Source organism: Antechinus flavipes, chromosome 6, assembly GCF_016432865.1.
Source record: "Antechinus flavipes isolate AdamAnt ecotype Samford, QLD, Australia chromosome 6, AdamAnt_v2, whole genome shotgun sequence".
NCBI classification, from domain to species: Eukaryota; Metazoa; Chordata; class Mammalia; order Dasyuromorphia; family Dasyuridae; genus Antechinus; species Antechinus flavipes.
Genome location: NC_067403.1, coordinates 232,481,387 through 232,506,022, shown reverse-complemented (window position 1 = coordinate 232,506,022; position 24,636 = coordinate 232,481,387). Strand labels below are relative to the sequence as shown.

At 33.2% G+C, this 24,636-nt stretch overlaps 1 long non-coding RNA gene across 1 annotated transcript in view; it reads right to left on the bottom strand.

Moving 5' to 3' along the window:
* Positions 1-206: 206 nt before the first annotated feature.
* The window catches only part of LOC127539851 (uncharacterized), a 195,300-nt gene continuing 170,870 nt past the window's right edge, over positions 207-24,636 (bottom strand). Inside the window, exon 2 of the long non-coding RNA XR_007948037.1 lies at positions 207-425. This is a non-coding gene — a long non-coding RNA (uncharacterized LOC127539851). The remainder of the gene's footprint in view (positions 426-24,636) is intronic.

The following is a 24,636-nucleotide window of genomic DNA, read 5'->3' as shown; positions in this document are numbered from 1 at the left end:
AGATCCAGGGCTATATTTATGTCCTCTATAGTAACTATTTATACACATATGGAGATTTCCAAATATATGTGTGTATATTGATACACACATGCATATCAATATATTTGCATATGCACATATACACATATACAAACACACACATAATAAATATGCATAGACTTTTCAGGTATTAAACCAATGGATTATTAAGATTCTGAAATAACATGTTTGTATAAAGTTTGCTTCATATTGTTGTTAATTTTTATTAATTGGTGACAGTTATTTTAAGGAGTGGATGTAGAAGTAAAGCCTTGAACTCTCCAAACTTGAGGGAAGGGATTAGGTGCCATTGAACTTTTTTCCAGAGTTCCAACTTGTCCATCTGGCATGATCACTGTTCTCCACACTCATTTCAGCATGGGATCCCAGCCTTTGATCTAGCCAACCTGTCATTGAGAGGAATGTTCAATGAAAGAAAGGATTAAATCATTTGAAAATCTTCCAACATTAAGAATATATTATGACTTAAGATTTATAAAATACTTTAATTATATTATTTCGCTTGTTCCATGAAACAGCTTTGGGGTGTGGATGCTATTATATCCCTTTTTATGGATGAATAAATGAAGGAAGATTAAATGACTTATCTAGCTAAGTGTCTGAAGTAGGATCCAAACTCAAGACTTCCTGATTGCAAATCTAGCACTCTATTAAGTCACCTAACTGCACCCAAGTTATAAGCCACTCTTAATAGGGAAACTCCCTTGAATAGTATATAACAATTATCTAATTGCCTCTCTTTTAAGAAGATTTGAAGAAGTTAAATGCTTTGTCCATTGTCATACCATTAGTGCATATCTGAGGAAGAACCCAGACCTAGCTATTCCTTAAAGTTCAGTACTGGGGCTACTAAGCTGCTACTCAAATCTAGAAACAACCGCAATGAACAATTAATTTATTTGAAATAGTTGAAATTCCTCCCACAGGCTCTATATGAATTTTAAATACTTTTGAGAATCAGATCTTTATTTAGAAAGTTCTAAAATTTTCTAAAGGGCAACATAATGATGATGTATTCTCCATTAGAGCAGATATTTGATTAAAGAAAAAGAAAGAGAGAAAAGGTAGGAAAGACAAATGTGTGACTTAACATTGCTCCATTCCCGTTAAATCCTAGCTTGGGTATTTAATGACCTCCATGTTCCCCCCCCAAACAAACTCTATAAAGCTTTCCCTTTTCCAAATAATGCCTTAAAATGTCAAGGGCATTATTAATGTCAGGAAATGTGAAATGATGAAATAGGTAGATCAGAATCCTAGCTCTATTTTCTCCCATTGACTTCCATATCCAATTTTCTTAGCTTATATGTCAACAGGTGATTCTTTCCCCGCCTATCTTGCCAGATGTAAAATTTCTTCCTGGGCCATGCAAAGGCAAGCAATAAGCTTTTTTTTATTATTATTCATTTTGCTACTCACAAGAGAAGGGAGTCTGCAGTTGGAATTCAGCTGACAATTTGGGGTGATGTGTGAGGCAGACTAGAATCTAGTTCAGTCTGCCGTAGTAGTCTTGGGCTTGCAGTGATAACAAGAATATTTTGTCAGGGAAGGAAGCAAAAGTGATTGGGAAACACAGAAGCAGCAGATAAGTTGGGTAACAGGGTGACATTTTTACATATGATATTCAATTTTCTGTTCATGCCATATTCTCTGCTTCTTTACTAGATCTTTGAATTCTGTTCATATATATGGAAATAGATACTATTTAAAGATATGAAAAAATGCACGTGTCTATAAAGGAATAGTCATGAATTCATTTGTGGGTGTTTCTTGCTTTGTGTAAAGATATTCTCCTGAATGTTTCTGGAAAGTGAAGGCTTCTTTTTGTATTTTTCCCACAAGTTGATTTCTTTCCTCCCCTATTCCTTTCCCCCCTTACATTATGATTCCAAATAAAGACTATTTATATATGGCCTTATATTGAAAGGTACTTCCTTATTTAGTGAATTAGATAGGAAGCACAGTGGTCTGAGTCTGGAGTCAGAAAGATTCTAAATCCAACTCATATATTTTCTAGCTGTATGATCTTAGCAAGCGGCTTGACTTCTGGTTGCCTCAGTTTTGTTTGTTTGTTTGTTTTGTTTTGTTTTGTTTTTGTTGTTGTTTTGGTTTGGTTTGGTTTGGTTTTTTCCTGCAGTGCTTTAGAAATTCTACATGTGAATTTCTATTACCTTTGCCCACCTTAACATAAATAGGTGATTATTCATATTGAATAGATATAAATACATACTCCGAACTATGAAATTTATAAAATACATTGATCAAGAGATCACAGAAGGATGCAATTGTAAGGAACTTCAAAATATTAAGTGAAACATATTAAGGTCAACCTGTATTAAAAATAAACCTTTAGAACAAAGTATCCTGACATTCTAGCAATGTGCTTAATACATAGTATTTTTAAATAAATACTTATTTGATTGATAAATGTTTTATATAATTTTATCTGAGAATTTTCTGACAACCTAGAATTTTAGAATTTGAAATGAACCTTAAAACATGAAATTAAATATCAGAAGTGAAGGGGGTCTTGAAAATTAGAATACAGAATTATAGTTCTGGAAGAGATCTTAGCACTCACATCATGAAAAACCTGAACTTCAAGGGACTTAGCAATCACTGAATAATTTTAAAGCAGAGGAAACAGAATCTTAGAGAGACTCAATGATGTAATCAATTAAGACATTATCCCTTATACTGCAATATATTTAACATATATAGGACTGCTTGCCATCTTGGGGGGGGGGTGGAGAGAGGGAGGGGAAAAATCGAAACATAAGCAAGTGCAAGAGATAATGTTGTAAAAAATTACCCTGGCATGGATTCTGTCAATACAAAGTTATTATTAAATAAAATAAAATTTAAATTAAAAAAAAAAGACATTATCCCTGCTAGCAGGAAGTCTATAGTGCAGTGGAAGTAATTAGGTAAGCTTATATCTACAATAGTAGTTAAAATATGGGACTCCATCTGAAGATGGGTTGAGGAGGGATCAATTCCAGATAGTTTATGCAATTCAGAAGGGTTCCTATGATGGTAGAATTGACGTTGAACATTGAAGAAAATTTTTGGCATAGATTTCATAGCAGGAATAGTCTGAAAAGTTGAATTTTAAGGTGAAACTCTAAAAGACATGTCAAAGAGTCCCTTAGTCCTTGAGTAGAGCATGTAGTATTTTGTGTGTGTGTGTGTTATGGGGGAACTCTGAGCTTGGAATCATAAGTTCAGATATTTTGTAACTGGCAATTGTCATTTAATTTTTCATTGTTTGCTTTAGTTTCCTCAGTTGTATAATACAATATGAATGACGGACAAAAGCAGCTACACCCAAAGAAAGAACACTGGGAAACGAATGTAAACTATCTGCATTTTTGTTTTTCTTCTCAGTTGTATAATGAAGATAATTATGGCACATATCTTTTTTTTTTTTTACTTTGGGATTTTCTTTATTTTTTTTTAATTTTTAAAGCTTTTTATTTTCAAAACATATGCACAGATAAATTGAGAACATTGATCCTTGCATAACCTTGTATTTCAGATTTTCTTTTTCTTCCCACACTCCCTCCCCTAGATGGCAAGCAATCCAATATATGTTATACATTGAAAATATGTTAAATACAATATGTGTAAACAGATTTATACAATTCTCTTGCTGCACAAGAAAAATCAGATAAAAAAAGTTGTAATATTCTCTTTAAAATGTAATGCTCTCTGGGAGCAGGTTTGTTGGGGGTCTTCTGGGAGCAGCCTTCATTTCATTTCAGTAAGCACCCCAAATGCAGCCAGGAGTTAAAGTCCAAATCCTTTATTGTCTCCTTCAAAGTCTTGTTTCCTTCACTTGGGGCTCAGCTAGTTTTCTGGAGCCTTCCGGATCTTGGTTTCAGTGTTCTCCACAGGACAGTCTGCCACCACTTTGTCTTCCTTAGTTCTCCCCGACTGCCTTCTCTGGCTTGTGAATCTCCTCAACTGAATCCTGTTTGAGGCTCCTAGCTTCTATATGCTCTCTTAAAAGTGTGAATCTTGTAGAATTGTAGTAAGTACTAAATACATGTACTGAACTATAGAACTGTTAAATACCAAAATAAATAATCATTGTCTCATCAATTCCACTGGCTTAGCACCTTATTTCAAGTTCTGGCCCAAAACAAAAAGTAAATGAGTAAGAAAACAAAATTCAAGCAAACAACAACAAAAAGAGTGAGAATGTTATAGTGTGATCCACTTTCAGTTCTCACAATCCTCCTTTTGGGTGTAAATGGCTTTCTTTATCATAAGATCATTGGAACTGGCATCAGTTGTCTCCTTATTGGTAAGAATCATGTTCATCAGAACTTATCATTGTATAATGTTATGTTGCTATGAACAATGACTTCCTGGTTCTCCTTATTTCACTTAGCATCAGTTCATGTAAGTCTCCCCAGAACTCTCTAAAATCATCCTCCTGATCATTTCTTATAGAAAAAATAACATTCCATAACATTCAAATACCATTACTTATTCAGCCATTCTCCAATGATGGGCATCCATTCAGTTTCCTGTTTTTTGCCACTACAAAAAAGGCTGCCACAAATATTTTTGCACATGTAGGTCCCTTTCCCTTCTTTAAGATTTCTTTGGGATATAAGCCCAGTAGTAACACTGCTGGATTTGGCTTTCATAAACTATGATTATTAAAGTTGGCATATATCTCTGCTCATCACCCAAAAAAAATTCTACTATATGTTTTGTTTGGGATTTTCTTTTTGAATAAGACACACTGGACTGTAAGGAATCTAGTTTTAAACAAACTATATGGTCACTTTTCTTTGCAAATTATGTATTTGGGCATATTTTGTTCGCATAAACCTATTTATCCTTTAAGGAAGTGTTTTCCTCTTCCTCTCTTTGCAGACTTCATTCAACTAAGAGGAGATTTATGTATTACTGACAACCTTACTAATTTTTTTTAAAGATTTTAGAGGTTCAATTTCCCACATAACTTCATATCCACATAGCTTCCCTTAAGTCCCAGTAAAATCCCATTTTTTATGCAAAGTCTTTACCGATATTATTTAAGTGCCCTGTTTTTCTGTTATTTCCTATTTGTCATACACACACACACACACACACACACACACACACACTTTTTTTAAAATGTTTTCTCTCCCATTAAATTGTTAATACTTTGATGGCAGGGACCATCTTTTGCTGCTTTTTATATCTCTAATGCTTAGTACCTGACACATAGAAGTTACTTGCCAAATATTTGTTCATTCATTGTTCAATTGATAAGATCCTTGTCAACATCAGCATGGAGAACAAAGTAAATCTGCCTTATGCACTTTGGTATTATCAAATGCTTGACCAAGTAGTACTACTAATTCTCTGCTATTGGTTTTAACAGTCTCTTTTTGTTTTCAAGTTCAATTTTTCTAGAATAAAATCCCTTCATATTGATTATATATCTAATCTCTCTGGAGGTTGACAGAGGTATATCTTCTTACTTAATAACATTTCCCATATAATTCAACAAATATTTATTAAGTTCCTACTACATAGAGAGAGGATATTCAGTTTTGGGACTAAAAAAGTATAGAGTTAAAAAAAAAGCCTCTGTCCCCAAAGAGCTTATACTCTACTGGAAGCTCGCCTTTGATTTTCCTCAAATATAAACAGTTTAAGAACATATACATTGATAATTAATATACATTCTCTCTGCTAAATATCTGTGAGCATCTGAAACTGCCAAGAAAGGGCTATCATGTAACATTGGTGAATAAATATACAATGGGAGATGAATAGACATATAGAGAGGTACATAGCTATAAATAGATATACTTACATATCTATAATGATATATCTATCACTATCTATACATGCATTAATATATATATACATATATATCAATATTTATATTTTTATATGCATATCTCTATCCATCTATCTCTATCTATATTAGCTATCTACCTAAATAATGCAATTTGTCCGGGCTAAGACAGGAAACTCAATGTTTAGATCATCTTGTTTCAAATGCTTCACTGTGTGATACTGAGATAATCACTTTGCATTTATAAGCCTCAGTTTCCTGATCTGTAAAGTAAGACAGATTGACATGATGGTCTCTAAAATCCCTTCTAGCTCAAAGTTAATGATATTATGAGTTCACCAACTTGTCTGAGAATATATCATAGCATAGTAAAAAAAAATGTCTATGGAATAGATTCACATCCCATTTTTGATAAGATCTGCATGATCTTGAGAAAGTCATTTAAATTCCTGGACTTAAGTTTTCTCACCTATAAAATGAGGAGATGAGATTAAAAGACCGTAGTATTACCTATCATTTGAAGAGTTATATGCAGCCACCCCCCACCTTTATTTACAACCAGGTATGCTTGGGATAGAGGTTAATTATCAAATCTGTTAGTGATCATTACCATTCATTGGCTCTTCTATGTAGGTTTAAAGAATGTATATCTTTTTTTTTTATTTTTTATAATTCACTCAGTCAAAAAGCATTTCCTAAACACTAAAAAATGGTGGCAGGCATATTGTAAGTATTAACAAAGGAAATCAATGTCTTTTGACCCTGATCATTTCGCTAATCTTGAAAGATCTCTGCATATGACCGAAATGTGGAAGATTTCAGGTAAGTTACTTTAATGGGGAATGGTGAGGGGACAAAATTACCTTTTTCAGAGAAACATTAAAAAGTGTTATTCCCCCTCTGTTTGCATACTTCTCCTATCAAAGAAACTTATTATTGTTATTTTTAGCCTTCCCTGTGCCTGATGACATTTTTTTTGTCCTTAGCACAAGGGCCTTGATGGAGAAAGAACTCAACAGGTGCATTATTACTGGAGCACTGTCAGCTCACTAATGAGAAATCAACGATTTGAGAAGAGATGTCATCTTTCTGAGCATGATTGAAAGCCCTTCCCACCCCCTTTTCCATGGAGGATGTCTTATTTCCCTGTCACTTTCCCTGGGTAACATTAGTCACACACTGCTTGATGCACCGTATTCATCAAACAGACCATTTTCATCAATTATATGGCAGTTTATGTTGTCCAAACTTGTCATGAGCTCCAATGATTTTCCGGCTTCTTGCCATGGATGAAGCAAATGGCCTCAACCCCTGTTGCTTCTGAGTTCAGCAGCAAAAAGGCAGAACTCATGCCTAGCTGATTTGGATGGTGGGAAGACTCCTACCTCTAGAGAAGTCATGGCTTCTCAGTACATTTGGCTCCTGGGATAAATAAACTTTTGCATGTATAAATATCTTTCCTAACTTATCCACTAATATACTTTTTAGATGGAAATTACTACTATATTTATTATTGCATTAGATTTGCACAAATAATCTAATTTATCTAGGGAAATTCTCATCAGATTTACTTTACATTTCTATGTTTTTGCTTTTAAGGGCTTACATGATGCTTCTCACACAACTCTATGAGGTAAGTAGTAAAAGTTTCATTATACCCATTTTCTATAAAGAAAAAAAAATCAAAGACGGAGAATTTAAATGGATTTGTTTGGTCACCCAGCAGAAAAATATCAAAACCTAAAACAAGATTCACCCTACTCATTAATCCAATGTATTGGGGGTGTCTATCTGACATGTCTATCTGATTTTTTGCAGACATAGCAGTGATTTGCTCTTTCCTTTTCCAGCTCATTTTACAGATGTGGAAACTGAAAAAAAAAGTTTTAAATGATTGCACAAGATCCCAGTGCTAATAAATGGATGAGGATAGGTTTAAATTCAGAAAAATAAGCCTTCCTGATGCCAGGACTAGGCACTATCCCTTTTAGCACCAAATTGCCCACATTCTTTCTCCTCTATTACAATTAAAAATGATACCTATAACCATAGTATTTTAAAGTTTGTTTTATTAAAAAAAATTTGTTTGCTGAAGATGAAGGATGAATGGAAAAAAACAAAACTTCTCAAAAACATTTTCTTTCTAAAACAATCAGAGCTCTTAAGGAAAACCAAAAACTAAAAACAATAAAACATCTTTAACTTATTTGTAGCAAATTTATGGCCTCATTTTAAATGACTACATCACCTGAAAGTTCTTTTGGTTTGAATACACATAGGTAAATACTTGTCTCACTACATAAAATATATGTTCCTTGATTGGGATTGATTCATTTATTTCTTTATATTTCCAGTGCCTGGAATTTATGTGGCATGTTCTTAATAAATGCTTTTAATTGATTGATTTGAGTCAGACATATTTTAGATTTTAATGAGTCAGTGAATGAGTCAACAATATTTATTAAATAATTCCTATGTACAAGGCATTGTGATGAATACGAGAAATATAAAAAATAGAAGGAAAAAATTCCCGCATATCTCACATTCTAATGAGGAAGGCAATAAAAACATGTGCATCTTCAAGATACATGCAGCTGGAAGGAGAATAAACTGAGCATTTAGGAAAATAATTAAATTTAAACCAAAAAATGCACAGACCTTTTAAATCAGAGTTTCTTTATCTAGGATTATTGTAATTTGCTTTACTATTACATTTTGACACTTCAGTAGTTTCATATGTGGCTTCATGTACATGTATCTAGATTTTTACAACCTTACATCAATTTACTTCATTTCGTTCATACACTTATATATTTTATTTTTGAGAAATAGCACAATATCTATTTTCATACTTGAATTGTGTTGGTGAGATGTGTCTTTGTGCAGTATACATAGCCATAGTACCATCGTAGGGACTATCTTAAGTTACGAACTGATAGATCTATGGGACTCATGGAATAATATCTACAACAGCAAGAGATCATAGGAGTCATATAAGCCATACTGTTCATTCTATGAGAGGAAGAAATTGAAGTCTAGATAGGTAATGGAACTTCCCTAATCTTACTCAAATTGTAAATCGAAGCACTTGGATTGGAAATTTATAACTCATTTCTAATCTAGCAATATTTTTATTGCATTACACTTAAGTGATTATATTAATAGGGCAATTAGATGGTTAGTAGATAGAGTACTGACCCTGGAGTCATAAGGACCTGAATTCAAATCCAGTCTCAGATCCTTAATATTTTCTAGCTGTGTGACCCTACACAAGTCACTTAAACTTAATTTCCTTGCAAAAAAAAAAAAAGGAAAAAAAAAAAAGGAAACATCAATTCACATGAAAACATTAATGCACATTAAGTCAAATGAAGAGTGTTCCCTTAGATATCTTGTTCTTAAATTTATATAACTAAAGACTATTGTTCTTTGTATTTCTGGAGAGATTGATTATATGTTGTTAGCACTTGCACCATCCTGCCTTGGATTGAAGTAAATAGAATTAAGACAGATTACTGTCTTAATTACTTACTTAATTTAAACAAAGGGGAAATATATATATGCACTTAAAGATGAAGACGTATATATATATATATATATATATATATATATATATATATATATATATATATATATATATATATATATTTGCTTTGGCATCAACCATCTCTTGAGTAACAGGAAGAGCCAAACTTTTTTTCTAAAGGAGTTAACTTAGCAAGATTTTCTTCAGAGGGCTACTTCTATCTTGGGAGTACGAACATTTTTTAAAAAAATAAACAGAAATATAATTGTTGATAATTAATATTGGGGAGTCTTGATTATAAAGTTGTTATAAGGGGAAAAGAAGGAAGCAAGTGGTTGAGATCTGGTATTTTAAAGTAAGATAACCAAGATGGTATAAATGCAGAATGGTACATTGACATTCCCTTGACCACAAACAGTCTTATGAAATGGAGCTAAATCCACCAGATTCTAGGAGTATTATGGGAAACTCCAATTTTATAAAACTGTTTCTCTGAATTCTTCACAATTTACTCTCCAAACTAAATGAATTAGTAATATAACCAAGAAATTTTAAAGGAAAAAAATTATCAAAATTTCACATTTTTAAAAGGTTTGTTATAGTTTATTCAAAAGATATTGATCACACACATATATAAATACAGTACACATACACATGCATAAATATACAAAGAAATCAGTAACTTTCTGGAAACATTTTTTCTTGAACTTTTTTTTTCTTTGTACTATTTAATCAATTAATTGAACTTAGCCTCTTTTTATCTGCATATTTGAGCTAGTTACCTCAACAAATCAAATGTTCTCATGAGACACTGATACATTGTTGGCAGGGTTGTGAAATAATCCAACTATTCTGGAGAATAATCTGGAACTATGCCAAGGACTATAAAACTGTGCATATCCTTTGACCCAGAAGTGCCATTACTAAGTCTGTATCCCAAGGAAATCATAAAGGAGGGAAAAGGATTGATTTGTATTTATAACAGCTCTTTTTGCGATAGCAAAAAAATGAAAAATAGATGTCCATCATTTGGGAAATGGCTGAACAAGCTGTGGAACAGGAAGGTAATGGATTATTATTGTTCTATAAAAAAATAATGGACAAGCTGATTTTAGAAAGGCCTGGAAAGACTTGCATGAACTAATACTGAGCAAAACAAGCAGAACCAGGTGATATTGTACACAATAGCAGCAAGAATATGCAATGATCAACTATAAAAGACTTGGCTCTTCTCAATGTTCAGTGATCCCAATAGACTTTGGACAGAAAATGCCATCTGTATCTTGAAAAAAGAACTAAGGAGATTGAATGTAAATTAACAACTGTCTTGTTCACTTTTTTTTTTAAATCTCTCCCATAGGTTTTCCCTTTCCTCTGATTTTTCTCTCCTAACATGAATCATAAAGCAATATGTGTCAAAAAAATAAATTAATTAAAAAACAATTGGTCTCAATTTCTTCATTCATTAAGTGTGAGTATAGCATTAATGGTCTTATTGTCTTGCTAATTTATTGATTTATGATTCTATTCTCATGCAGTTTAACCATAATCATTTGCATTCATTTTCTCTGTCCCTATCAAATGTCATATTGAAAAATCAAAACTATTTTGTTTTGATGTTTGTAAACTCATCATTCAAATAGTAAATGACTCATGGTTAATCTTTAAGAAAAAACTTGCTAATTGATTGATTGATTATTAGTTCTGAGATTGTTTCCTGTGCCTTACTTTATATTGTTGTATTATATATCTTTATAAAGTATCTCATTAATTAAGGAGAACATTGAGATTTTTCCTCCTGGTAGGCTAAGGCAGCAATAGAAAAAAGTTGAATGGAAATGATTCTAAATTACGTAGGGAGTCATTCTTTCTAATAAGTTGTTTAATTTTCTTGGACAAAAGTATTTTAGATCAGTCAGTCACCAAATATTTGTTGGTACCTTTTATGTATGAGGCCATTGACTCAGCTCTCAAGAAACAAATAAAGTTGGGAAAGAAAAAAGAAACAGAATAAAATCAAAATCATGGTCCTTCCTTCCACCTTCTCTACTCCCAACTTCAAATGGAGCTTCAAAGGTTTCTTCCAGACCTGCCAAGTAATACTACCTTAAATTTAAGATGTACAAAGATTATTCCTCCCAACACTCTTATGAGATAGAACAGAAGCATCAAGGGCAGACACATTTTTATGTTTAGCTTTATATTAGTACCTAGTACATTTCTTGCTAGATAGTAGTTAATTCATAAAAGCTTATATTTTGATTGAGGTAGGAAATGAAAGTATGATTTTATCTGTTTTACAGATGAAGAAATAATGAATCAGAATGCTTATGAATGTCAGTCAGGACTCAGACAAATCTCCAGATCCTATTGTGATTAAGATATCTACCAGATGAAATCAGAAAAGTGGGAATAGAAGGTCACAGAAGAAAAGCCGTCCTATATGAAAGAACCAGGCTCCTTAAAATGTTATTGAGTCTAAGATCCTTTCAGTTAAAAAATTCTAGGACAGTATGCTCTAAATAATCTATATTATCCCCTAATTAATTATTTAATGCATAATAACTTTCTATCACTTAAAAAGTTGACTCTTTAGGACAAATGTTAGAGGCATCCTTAATCCTTCTTTCAAGTCTTACCGCCTCATCCAAAGCTATCAGAATTATATTTTAATATTGATGATTCATTCAGATTATTATGACACAACGACAATATTTTTAAGTACTACTTAATGAGGTGATGAGTAAAGAAATGATAAAACAATCACACTAATATCAATGTATACAAACACACTAACTCCTACTGTATTCTTGTGTTGTAGGGTATGTTCAGGGAAGAACACCCTTGGTAGGACAGCTGCTAAGCTCTTCTCAGGGCTGCTTTCAATCTTTGATGTCCATCTGATCTACTTAACTCTCATTTGAATCTCTAAGAACCTGTAGCATGCATCTCAGCTGCAGTCCAGTTAACCATTTTGGCAACTGGGCTAAAACAGGTCTAGGCTAACCCAAGGGTCTCAAACTCTAAGGTGAGTTAGGAGATTTTCCACCCCAAACACGTCAATTATTCCCCATGTAAAATGGGTGGATCTGTGTTCCAATGGCCATGAATGCATCTGAAATTGGTGCTGTAGAGTGCTTATAACTTGATTAGACCTTAGAGACACTAAGATGATCCACTACATCATAAATAATTACTAGTCATCTTGACTCTGTTCTACCTCTGGACAGTGATGATGCTGGAAGAGGAAGTGAAGTTGATAACTTCATGCAACTCTGCCTTACTTGAATCCAATTTATATACAAGTAAAAATACATCAGTCATAACATTTTACCATTTCTACCCATCTCAAATTCTTGTAATGATGGGAAAGTAACAAAGAAGCAGTTGTGGATACACTTGGTCTTTTCACTGAAAGCAGCAGTGGAATTTGGCGGCCCATTGGTGGTCTAAGCAGCTTTGTAAGAATTGTATAGCCCACCTCCAGATGTGAGGAAGGTGCTAGAAAAAATGCTCTAAAATTGTTCGCCTACCCAACCTTTACCTTATTCCATGGCAGGAAGGGATTCCACCACACACATACACACACACACACACACACACACACACACACACACACACACATTGTACACAACCTTCCACAAAGATGATTCCACTCATCATTGGTACGTAGAATGGGAGCATACTTATAGACAATATAACATCCATCCAAGAGCTGAAAGAAAAACAGCTCTTGTTGTAACAGAACTCAAAAGGTATCACATTCAACTATTAGCCCTGAGTGAAACAAGGCTGGCAAATGAAGTCCAACTTATTGAAATTTGATCTGGCTGCATGTTTTTCTGGAGTCCTCACAGTTAAGAGGAGTACCAGGAAGGTATTGTAGGTCTTGCAATCAAAACTAATCTAATAAACAAGCTTGCATGCCTACAAAAAGGAATGAATGAAAGGCTTATGACAATGCAATTGCCACTTTCAGAAAAATGCCATGTCACCATCATCTGTACGTGTGCTCCCTTCATGATGAATCAATGGTCATTTACTTTGGAGACTTGTGCATCACATGACCTCATCATCAGTGTTATCTTCTGTTCATCTAAATGCAATAAAATTTCATTGAAGCACTCTTGAAGGAAACATTAACATTTAATAGTCTATGTACTTGTAAGGAGAAGAAACAGACAGAATTTGAATGATGAAGATAATATGTGATGCAGAGAACTGGGCTGATCATGGTCTTATCTTCTCCAAGTTAAATATTTTCATTCAACAAAAGTGGCAACCCTGAGGTAAAAAATACTAGAAGAATTTATGTCAATAGATTAGAGCTTCTCTGACAAGGATCAATTTGTTGCTAACAATAAATAATGAGTTGTCGACAGTTGCACGGAAAAGGAGTGAGCATCTTTCAGAGATTTGCTGTGTGACACTGCATTTGCTCATCTGAGGCAGTACACTTGCAAATATCAAGACTGGTCTGACAAAACTGTTGGAAAATTCAGAACCAGCTAAATGAAAAATGAGAATTCAACAAGAAGTGACAGCAGAATAGTACATTCATCTCTAAGGAAGCAGAATTTGACTCCATCAAAAATAAAGTACAAGTGAAGCTTAGAGAGATGCAAATTCTTTCTTTCTTTCTTCCTTCCTTCCTTCCTTCCTTCCTTCCTTCCTTCCTTCCTTCCTTCCTTCCTTCCTTCCTTCCTTCCTTCCTTCCTTCCTTCCTTTCTTTCTTTCTTTCTTTCTTTCTTTCTTTCTTTCTTTCTTTCTTTTTATTTTTTTTAATAACTTTTTATTGATAGAACCCATGCTAGGGTAATTTTTTTTTTTTACAGCATTATCCCTTGCATTCACTCCTGTTCCGATTTTTCCCCTCCCTCCCTCCACCTCCTCCCCTAGATGGCAAGCAGTCCTTTACATGTTGAATAGGTTACAGTATATCCTAGATACAATATATGTGTGCAGAACTGAACAGTTTTCTTGTTGCACAGGGAGAATTGAATTCAGAAGGTAGAAATAACCTGGGAAGAAAAACAAAAATGCAAGCAGTTTATATTCATTTCCCAGTGTTCTTTCTTTGGGTGTAGCTGCTTCTGTCCATCTTTGATCTGAATTAACTCTCTTTATCGAAGAGATCCACTTCCATCAGAATATATCCTCAAACAGTATCGTTGTTGAGGTATATAATGATCTCCTGGTTCGAGATGCAAGTTCTTGACTCAAGAAGAAGACAGATGAAATTCAGCTTTATGCCTAATGTAACCATCCAAAGTGCTTTTATAATGTCCTCGTTGCTTTTTATGGGCCAAAGACCTAAAATGCAACTAAACTATTCAGTGCTGATGAAGCCACATTGATTAGAAATAAAGGCATGATATGAGAGAGATGGGTTAAACACTCCCACAGCATTCTCAACAGACCGTCATCAGTGCTGAAGACATTTCCTTTAGTTCAGGTTGAAATCAATCTTTCCCTACCTGAATTTCCAATTGAAGGAGAGGTTTTGAATGGCATTAGACTTGTTTTATGTGGCAAAACACCTGATGATGACTCTACTTTCAGCTGAGAGTTAGAAAGTGGGGAGTTCATTGCTCATACACAACTGATTGAAATTTTCTAAGTTATATGGCAAAAGGAGGTTATTCCCCAGGAGTTCAAGGATGCCTTCATTGTGTATCTCTATAAAAGTAAAAGAATAGATTATCCTGCAGCAGTCAAAGGAGACCCTGTCTCTCAGTTATTGCTAGCAAGAATCTTACCAGAGTATACTTTCTTCATTGACAATGAAGTTGACACATATATTGCCAGAGCTAGCTCACTGTTTGGGAGGCTCTCAAGGAAAGTGTGGGGAAAGGAAGGGATTAGACTGATTACCAAACTGAAGGTCAACAAAACCACGTGCTGACCTCATTGTTGTATATTTGTGTTTCACAGGTATACAAATATTAGGCAAGAAATTGAATCACTTCCATTGGAATTATCTTGGGAAAATTCTGAAAATCATTTAGAAGGATAAGAAACTAAACGCTGAGGTCCTTTCTTGAACTAAACTGCCAAGCGTTCAAACTCTACTGCAGATAGAGCAGCTCCACTGGGCTGGCCAAATTGTTTGAATACGAAAAGTATGCTTGCCAAAACACTATTTTATGAAGAACTCACATGGGCCAAAAGCTTACACTATGGTCAGAAAAAGCAATTCAAATACAATATCAAGGGACCTCTTTAAGAACTTTAGAATTGATTGCATGACTTGGATGGCACTAGTACAGGGCCATCCAGCATGATGCGCCTTGATCAGAGAAAATGTTCTGTTCTATGAGCAAAGCAGAATCGAAGTAGCTCAAAAGAAACACAAGATGTGTAAAATTATGAATCCACCCCAAATGTACATATGGATTAGTTGTACCAGACTTGTGGTAGAACATTCTGAATTTATATTAGCATGATTAGCCACAATCAAACACCCTAAAACTTGACTCTGATATAGTGACATCATTTTGGTCTTTGAGAAACAACAACCCACCATATTTCAGGCTCTATGACAGTTGATTTTTACAATTGTCTCTTTTGATATAATTATCTATCAAAAATAGCTATGTCTAATTAGGATAATGAGATTTAGATCTAGAAAGGATTTTAAAAGTCACACAATCTGACCCTTCATTTTTTTTTTAGATGAGGAAATTGAGGCCCAGATATTTGAATAGACTCTGAAAGCTCAAATAAATAGTAAATAGCAGAGGCCCTTATAACATTATTTATAAGCCAACCAGCAAATCCTCTCACTCTTAAGCAATGAATTTGCATCTTTTCCTTGTTGCTACCTGAATATTGTCAGCTTAACATCTTTCCCTACCCATATATAGACATAATCTATTTTCATGACTTCTGGCCACTTCTCATTTGCTTCAGCTCATTTTTAGATACTAAGAGTTAGGCTTTTAAATATCACTTTTCCATGATAGTTTCTGTACTAAACATCCCCAAGCCCTTAACTTCTTATGCTATGAGCCTCTCTCTTCGTATTACCTAGGAATCTCTTTATCTGTTTCAAGCACTTCTATCATTGTTTTCATTCTAAGATCTGAACTGATTTCCACAGAGGAAAGAAGTACTTATACAATATCCGCTCCAAATGTACTCAATTCTATTACTCAATGCTGCTCCATTCCCTCAAAAAGCTAAGTAATGGGAATTATTCTTATCATTAGATAAAACTTTTTTTTTTCTTCATCATTTGAGAGAAAGTTTCAACAAGGATTTAATCAGTCACAGACTGCATAAGGCTCCACCACTAAGAACCCATTTGTTGCCTGAGGACAAAACCTAGGAAATGATGTTTGGGATTTGTCAGCATTTGTCAAGGTTAAGTCATTAATGATAGGAGATATTCTACTTTTTTTTTCAGAGGATAACCGTGTTGAGTGCTAGCATGAGGTGGAACCCTGAATTCTGGCAATGTGTGTAAGAAAATTTGTACAAATGCCACACACCTATGGTGCTATTTAGCAAGAGAAAACAATCCTCCTTCTGGATGAGAGCTTGCTGATGGGTATTCCCATGTCTGAAAGCAACTCAGATTCTAATGAACCTAATTAAACCTGTTGTGCATGGCTCATTTTTTCTATCTTTGATCAAGTTGTCAGAATCTATTTTGATATCCATCCTTTCTCCTATTATTTACTAGCCAGAACACACCACAAATAGAGAGAAGCAACATATGGCATCTCCTTTTATGTTGCTATAATTGTTCCTTTTACCATTATTTCACAGTTCATAGGCAAAACATCACATGACATACTGAGGATTGGTGATTTTAATTTTATCTCATGTCAGAAATAGTTTGAGCATAGTTGGAAGAGCCCAGAGATTTCTAGAGAAACCAAATCTTAGATAAAAGTTAAAATTGATTTGATGATAAAAAAGAAAGCAAGGAAAAATAAAGAGTAGACTGTTCTTAGATTCATAAAGATAGATTAAATCCTGAGTCATATGCTGGCAGTCAGGTTGGAAACAAATAATCGAACCCCTCAGTATCCCAGACATCTTTCTAAAACTATTAAGTGAGGTGCCAATCTGTGTTCATGGTTTCAGGGTTGAGAGGGAGATATTTCACTCTAGGGATTATTTATATTCTTGCAATCAAATAATAATAACAATACACAATAACTAAAAGACATATAACTCTTGCTATTAAATAGAAACAGTCCAGGAACTTTGCAACCCCACAACAACCATGGGGATCCAATGAAATTTTTGTTCGCATTTTACAATGAGGAACTGATGCAAAGAAAAGTTAAGTGATTTGCTCATTGCTAGTAAATGCCAGGGAGAGATATGAATTAAGACCCAGTACTTATTTGCTACACAATCTAGCTGTACCACACTTTCAAAAGAAGCACAATATAAAGAAAAATAAATGAATATAGAAAAAATCTTTTTTTTTAATGTGATTTTTGGAGGTATGTTGATGGACATGAAAATGACATGGAAATGAACAAAAAAATCAAATATTTGAGAGAAACTGTGGTACAATGAAAAGTAAACTGATTCTGGGGATGAGAGATACATATAAATCTCATCTCTCTAGCTTATTATCTTTGTTTGCTTGAGTAAATAATTCACATCATTTCTGACTCTGTTCCTTACATCTATTTGAAGTTTCCTCCAAGTATTAAATCTATGATCCTATGTCAGATTTCATCGACATTGAGATATTTATTCAAAAATATTCATTGAATACTTCTAATGCATGTTAGCATACTTTCCATGATGTAGGGTATAAAGAAAAATAAGTTATTACAATTGTTTTCAAGGATATTATGGTTGAGCATAGGAGTTAAAACATGCATATCAATAGTCAAAATGTAACTTAAAGAAAACAATTGATTTTGCTTGGTACCTTAAATTTTGTATTTTGTTTCTCATTTCAACCCCCAACCTGGAAAACAAAGTTAATGACTATGTGATACTCATTTTATAGGTAAGGAACCTGAAGCTCTGATATTTAGTGAACAAACTCAGTGAGCAAGGACTTCAGTCCAGTTTGAGCATTCTGCTTAAAAGAACATATATCTACCTTATTAGAGTGGAACATTGCAAAAAGACAAACACAATGTGTCACAGGAGTTCAGATGATGGGGAGTATGCCCTATGACCAGATGTAATCCTTTTCTTTTATGAATCAATTGTTTTATTGACATGCTGATAATCTTTATCCATACTTTGAAACAGCTAGTTGGTAAGTGGTGGGTAGTAGGCTCATTTTCACTCAGAAAGACCCAAGTTCAAATTCTGTCTCAGGTACTAATTATCTATATTATCATGGTCAACTCTTAACCTCACTGCAACTTATTTTTCAGTATAGACTGAATGAGGCTATTAATCTCATCTAATAAATATTTGATATATTTGCAGTGCTTTACTAAATTAAACAAATATATAAATATCAAATGAGCATTGTTATTCTATTATGCATTCAGAGCCTGTGCCAATTAAATCTTCTTATAACTCTTCTCTAGAATTTCCAAAGCATAAATCTTAGGTCTTCTCTTTATTTTTTCTTGAGAAAAATCTAGATTTATTCATTCTTATTGTTTTCTTATCTATATATCTAGTTATTTATTTATGTGGATATATGTATACATAGATATATTTTGCATATAAATTTATATCTGCATTTATATCTATCACTCCCTTATAATTTTATCTGTATCTATGTCATCTATACATTCATCTATCTATCTGTCTATCTCTATTTATCTATATTATTATTGTGGCCAAACTCAAACCATCCATCTCTTATGACATCCTCATAATACAACCTTCTTTTATGAGCATATGCTTCATGACTTACTTTTTCTGTCACTTTATTTATATAAGTTGTCTTTGGGAAATGTTCTGCAACTTTATTACATCCACCATTTAAAGAGCAGAGGCAAATTTTTTTTATTGTTTTCTTTATTTTTCTGGTTATCTATTCACATTAATTTTTTAAATATTTTTTTTAATAAATGATATTGGCAAGAAAAATCAGGACAAAAGGGAAGAGCCATGAGAGAAAAAAACAGAAGAAAAAGGAAGAAAAAGTGAACATTGCATGTGTCAATTTACATTCATTCTTCACATACTTCTCTCTATTTGGATGGAGGTGACTTTTTTTATGCAAAAAATCTTGGGATTATCTGGCTTCTCTGAACCATTGAGTCTTTCTAGTTGATCATTGCACAATATCTTCATTCTACTTGTTTCATTCAGCACCAGTTCATATAAATCTTTCCAAACCTTTCTAAAATCAGCTTGTTCATTCCTTTTTATAGACCAAATATAATCTACTGCTTCCATATACCACAAATTATTCAGTAATTCCTCAATTGATGGACATCCATTTACTTTCCTATTCCTTGACACCCCAAAAAGAGCCACTACAAATACTTTTGCATATGTGGTCCTTATCCCTCCCTTATAATTTTTGGAATGCAGTTCCTGTAGTAGGACTTGTGGATCAAAGGGTAGACACAGATTTTTAAGCCTTTGGGCACAATTCCAAATTGATCCCCAGATTGGCTAAATCAAGAGACAAATATTTTAAAACATTAAAGATGGTTCTGGATTATGCAACTTTGGTTCAATCAGTCCTCAAGTTCCTGAAAAGAATTAAGAACAATCATTTGACTTTTTGTCTCATAGATAATGAGTTCAATTCAGGTTGCCAAGGACTTTGATTATCCTAAATTCAATTGTACTGAAAGATAATTAAACATTTGCTTTCTGTGTTCTGTGAAGAGTAAAATACTTTAGCCTATTAAATATTAGTAATGGTCTTTAGATTTTGCAATTGTAAGTAAAACCAGGATTATCGGCATACTAGTGTGTACAATGTTGAAGATGGAGCCAATAAGGAATATGTAGAATCATATATAAGGTACATTACTATGGACAAGTCACTTAATATCTCTCTCTCTCTCTCTCTCTTTCTCTCTCTCTCTTTCTCTCTCTCCTTTCTACCTATATATGTATATATTTATATAATTTGTATGTATATATATATATCTTTGCAACTCTTTAATAACGTTAGTGTAAGAATTCAGTTAGGTTTAGCTATATGAACCAAACTTAATAGTGTTATATACATATCAGTCATAATTCTACTCTACAAAAAGGCAGTATAGTATCTGAGATAAAGAAACAACAATTGGATAGATACAGAAAAAGGATTTGACGAAATCCAATACCCATTCCTATTAAAACACTATGCAGGTATCCTCAAACTACGGCCCACGGGCCAGATGCAGCAGCTGAGGACATTTATCCCCCTCACCCAGGGCTATGAAGTTTCTTTATTTAAAAGCCCACAGTACAAAGTTTTTGTTTTTACTATAGGCCGGACCTCCAACAGTCTGAGGGACAGTGAACTGGCCCCCTATTTAAAAAGTTTGAGGATTCCTGAATAGAGTATAGAAATAAATTGAATGCTCCTTAAAATGATCAATAGTATCTATTTAAAACCATCAGCAAGCACCAGATGTAATGGGGATAAGCTAGAATTATCTCCAATAAGATCAGGCATGAAACAAGGCTGCCCACTATCCACTACTATTCAATATTGTATTGGAAATTTGGTGATAAAAGAAGAAAAAGAGGTTAAAGGAATTATAGTAAGTAATGAGAAAACCAAATTATCACTCTATGCAAGTGATATGATGGTATACTATATGAACATAATTACAAATATTGCTCAAGTATAGACTAAGCTAATATAATAAAAATGACAATATTGCCTAAATTAATCTATTTATTCAGGCCATGCCAATCTGACTCCAAGAAATTACTTCACAGAACTAGAAAATATAATAATAAAGTTCATTTGGAAGAACAAAAGATCAAGAATCTCAAGGGAATTAATGGAACAAAATGCAAATGAAGTTAGCCTAGCTGTACCAGATCTAAAATTATATTATAAAGCAGCAGTCATCAAAACCATTTGGTACTGACTAAGAAAGTAGTCAATCAGAGGAATAGGTTAGGTTCACAGAGGAAAATAGTCAATGACTGTAGTAATCTTGTGTTTGACAAACCCAAAGACTCTAGCTTTTGAAATAAGAACTCATTATTTGACAAAAACTCTGGGAAAATTGGAAATTCATGTGGCAGAAACTAGGCATTGACCCACACCTAACATCCTCTAACAAGATAAGATCAAAATGGGCTCATTATTTAGACATAAAAATGATATTATAAATAAATTAGAAGAACAAAAGGTACTTTACCTCTCAGTTCTGTGAAGAAAGGAATTTGTGACCAAAAAAGAACTTGAGCACATTATTGAATGTAAAATGAGTAATTTTGATTATAATAAATTAAAAAGGTTTTGTACAAACAAAACCAATGCAGAGAAGATTAGAAAGGAAGCAATAAACTGGGAAAAAATTACATTCAAGAATTCTTATAAAGGCCTCATTTCTAAAATATGTAGAGAATTGTCTCAAATTTATAAGAATTAAACTCATTATCTGATTAATAAATGGTCAAAGGATATGAACAATTCTCAGAAGAAATTGAAACTATTTTTAGTCATATGAAAAGATGCTCTAAATCACTATTGATCAGAGAAATGCAGATTAAGACAGCTCTTAGGTACCACTACACATCTTTCAGATTAGCTAATGTGACATGAAAAGATAATGACAAATGTTGGAGGGGATGTGGGAAAACTGGGACACTAATACATTTTTGTGTGAACTGATCTAATCATTCTGGAAAGCAGCTGTGCAAACTGTGCATACCATTTAACCCAGCAGTGTCTCTACAGAACCTGTATCCCAAAGAGATTATAAAGGAGGGAAAGAGATCCATGTGTGCAAAAAAAATGTTTGTAGCAGCCTTTTTTGTAGTGGACAGAAACTGGAAACTGTATGGATAACCATCAGTTGGAGAATGGCTGAATAAATTATGATATGTGAATGTCATGGAATATTATTGTTCTCTAAGAAATGATCAGCAGGATAACTTCAGAAAGGTCTGGAGAGACTTACATGAACTGATGCTGAGTGAAACAGGCAGAACCAGGAGATCATTATACACAGCAACATTATACAATAATCAATTCTGATGGACGTGGCTTTCCTCAACAATGAGATAATTCAGAACCATTCCAATGGTCTTGTGATGAAGAGAGCTATCTCCATCTAAAGAAAGGACAATGGGAACTGAATGTCAACTACAACATAGTATTTTCATTCTTTTTGTTGTTGTTTGCTTGCATTTTGTTTTCTTTCTTATTTTCCCTTTTTTGATCTGATTTTTCTTGTGCAGCATGATATTTGTGAAAATATGTATATAAGAATTGCACGTGGTTAACATATATTTGGTCATTTACCATCTAGGGGAGGGAATGGGGGGAAGAGAGAGAAAAAATTGGAGCACAAAGTTTTGTACAGAGGAATGTTGAAAATTAGCCATATGTATATTTTGAAAATAAAAGGCTTTAATTAAAAAAAAAAAAAGAAAGCTAAGACAAAAAGACATTGGAACAAATAAAACCAGGTATAAATCACACTTGTGACACACACTAGCTGTGAGATGCAAGGACATTTAACCTCTTAGTATTTCAGAAAGATTTCTAAGACTAAATTTCAAAGGAGTGATAAAAAAAACTTTGTTAGGAATCCCCAAATAAAAGAAAGCATAAGTTCAGCATCTATCCTCATTCTTATCTACAAGTAGTTTGAGATTGTGATACCAAAGCATCAAGCTAAGAAATAAATGGGACTACAAAACCATGTTTATTTGGAGTTACACTGGAATTGGGAAGATATAATCAGTATATTACATATTTAGAAAGAAGAATCAGTAGCTTTTTATTGACAAGTAAACCTTATCTCTATGGATTCCTTTTTCAAATCATTCTCAAGCAATTTTCCTTATAATTTTAATTCATATCCTCCAATGCCTGCTATATACACAACTCTTAATTAGCAATTTTGTACACTGGTCAAGTAGGAAAAATGTGATATTGCAAGCATCATGAAGAAAGTGCTCAAAATGAGCTTTTAATTAATGATGTGTATATGTAAGTATTTTCTAAGAAATCACAAAAATAGTTTAAGATATGAGGAAAATAGTTATGATTGTGTATCAATAAGGAACATTATTAAGAATGCATGTGATATTGTGCTCACTATTTAACTAATTATTCTTTTAAATACTATAGTGAATTTGACTCCTTGGAATGACATTTAATTTGTCACTTTCTGGTTTTGATAGGAAACTCCATATAGCAGTTCTTCTTGTAATTCTAATTCAATACATATAAAACTGAGTTCCTCTCTCTAAAAAAAATCCCCTTCCCTTCTTACTGACATTTATTCCCATTGAAGGTACTACCATCCCCTTATTTACACAATTTTGAAATCTAGTTCTCTTTGACTCTAGTCTTTCCTGTAACTCAATTACTTGCTATGTCCTTTCATCTACATCAACTCAATATTACTATTATTAATTACTACAATTCTACTATCAGTCGAGCCATGGATCTTCATCATTTCCAGTTTGGATTATTATGCTGACCTTTTAATTTTGCCTTTCATTTTTCAATCATATCCATATTTAATAATGTTTCAAGTAAATAATAATGCGTAATTTTCTAAATTCTAACCTCTGATCATATTTCTCCTTGTTTCAAAAGTCTTCATTTTCCATTATTTACTTAAGGAAATAGAAACTCTCTGTGTTCTGTGGTTCACATCTGCTTATAGTCTGTTACCCATAGTTATCACCAGACTTATTTCACATAATTTTCTTTAATGTAGTTTATATTACAGGCAAATTGGAATATTATTAGCCCCTTACTCTCATTCTCTGTTTCTGAGAAGTTGAAATAATGAAGCTTATGGAAAAATATAGAGGGAAACCACATGCTCAGTATTCAGACTTGATATGAATTCTGATCCAAGTAGTTGAATTAATAATAAACAAGTGTTTAAATTTAAGTATTGTTGTCTTATGATCCTTTGACTATAAATTTTAGAATAACATTGAACTTGTAAAAAGTTAAATTTATATTTTGCCCAAATTTCCCTCATCATCCTTTTAGGATTTTAGCATTATCATTTCTGTATGTATGTATGTAGCTATGTATGTAAATACACAATACACACATACATGGATATGTATATACATACGTATGTGTGTGTATATATATATACACACACATACATATGTATATATGAGATAAAGTTGTGGGGAGCTAGCTGTCATTCACTGA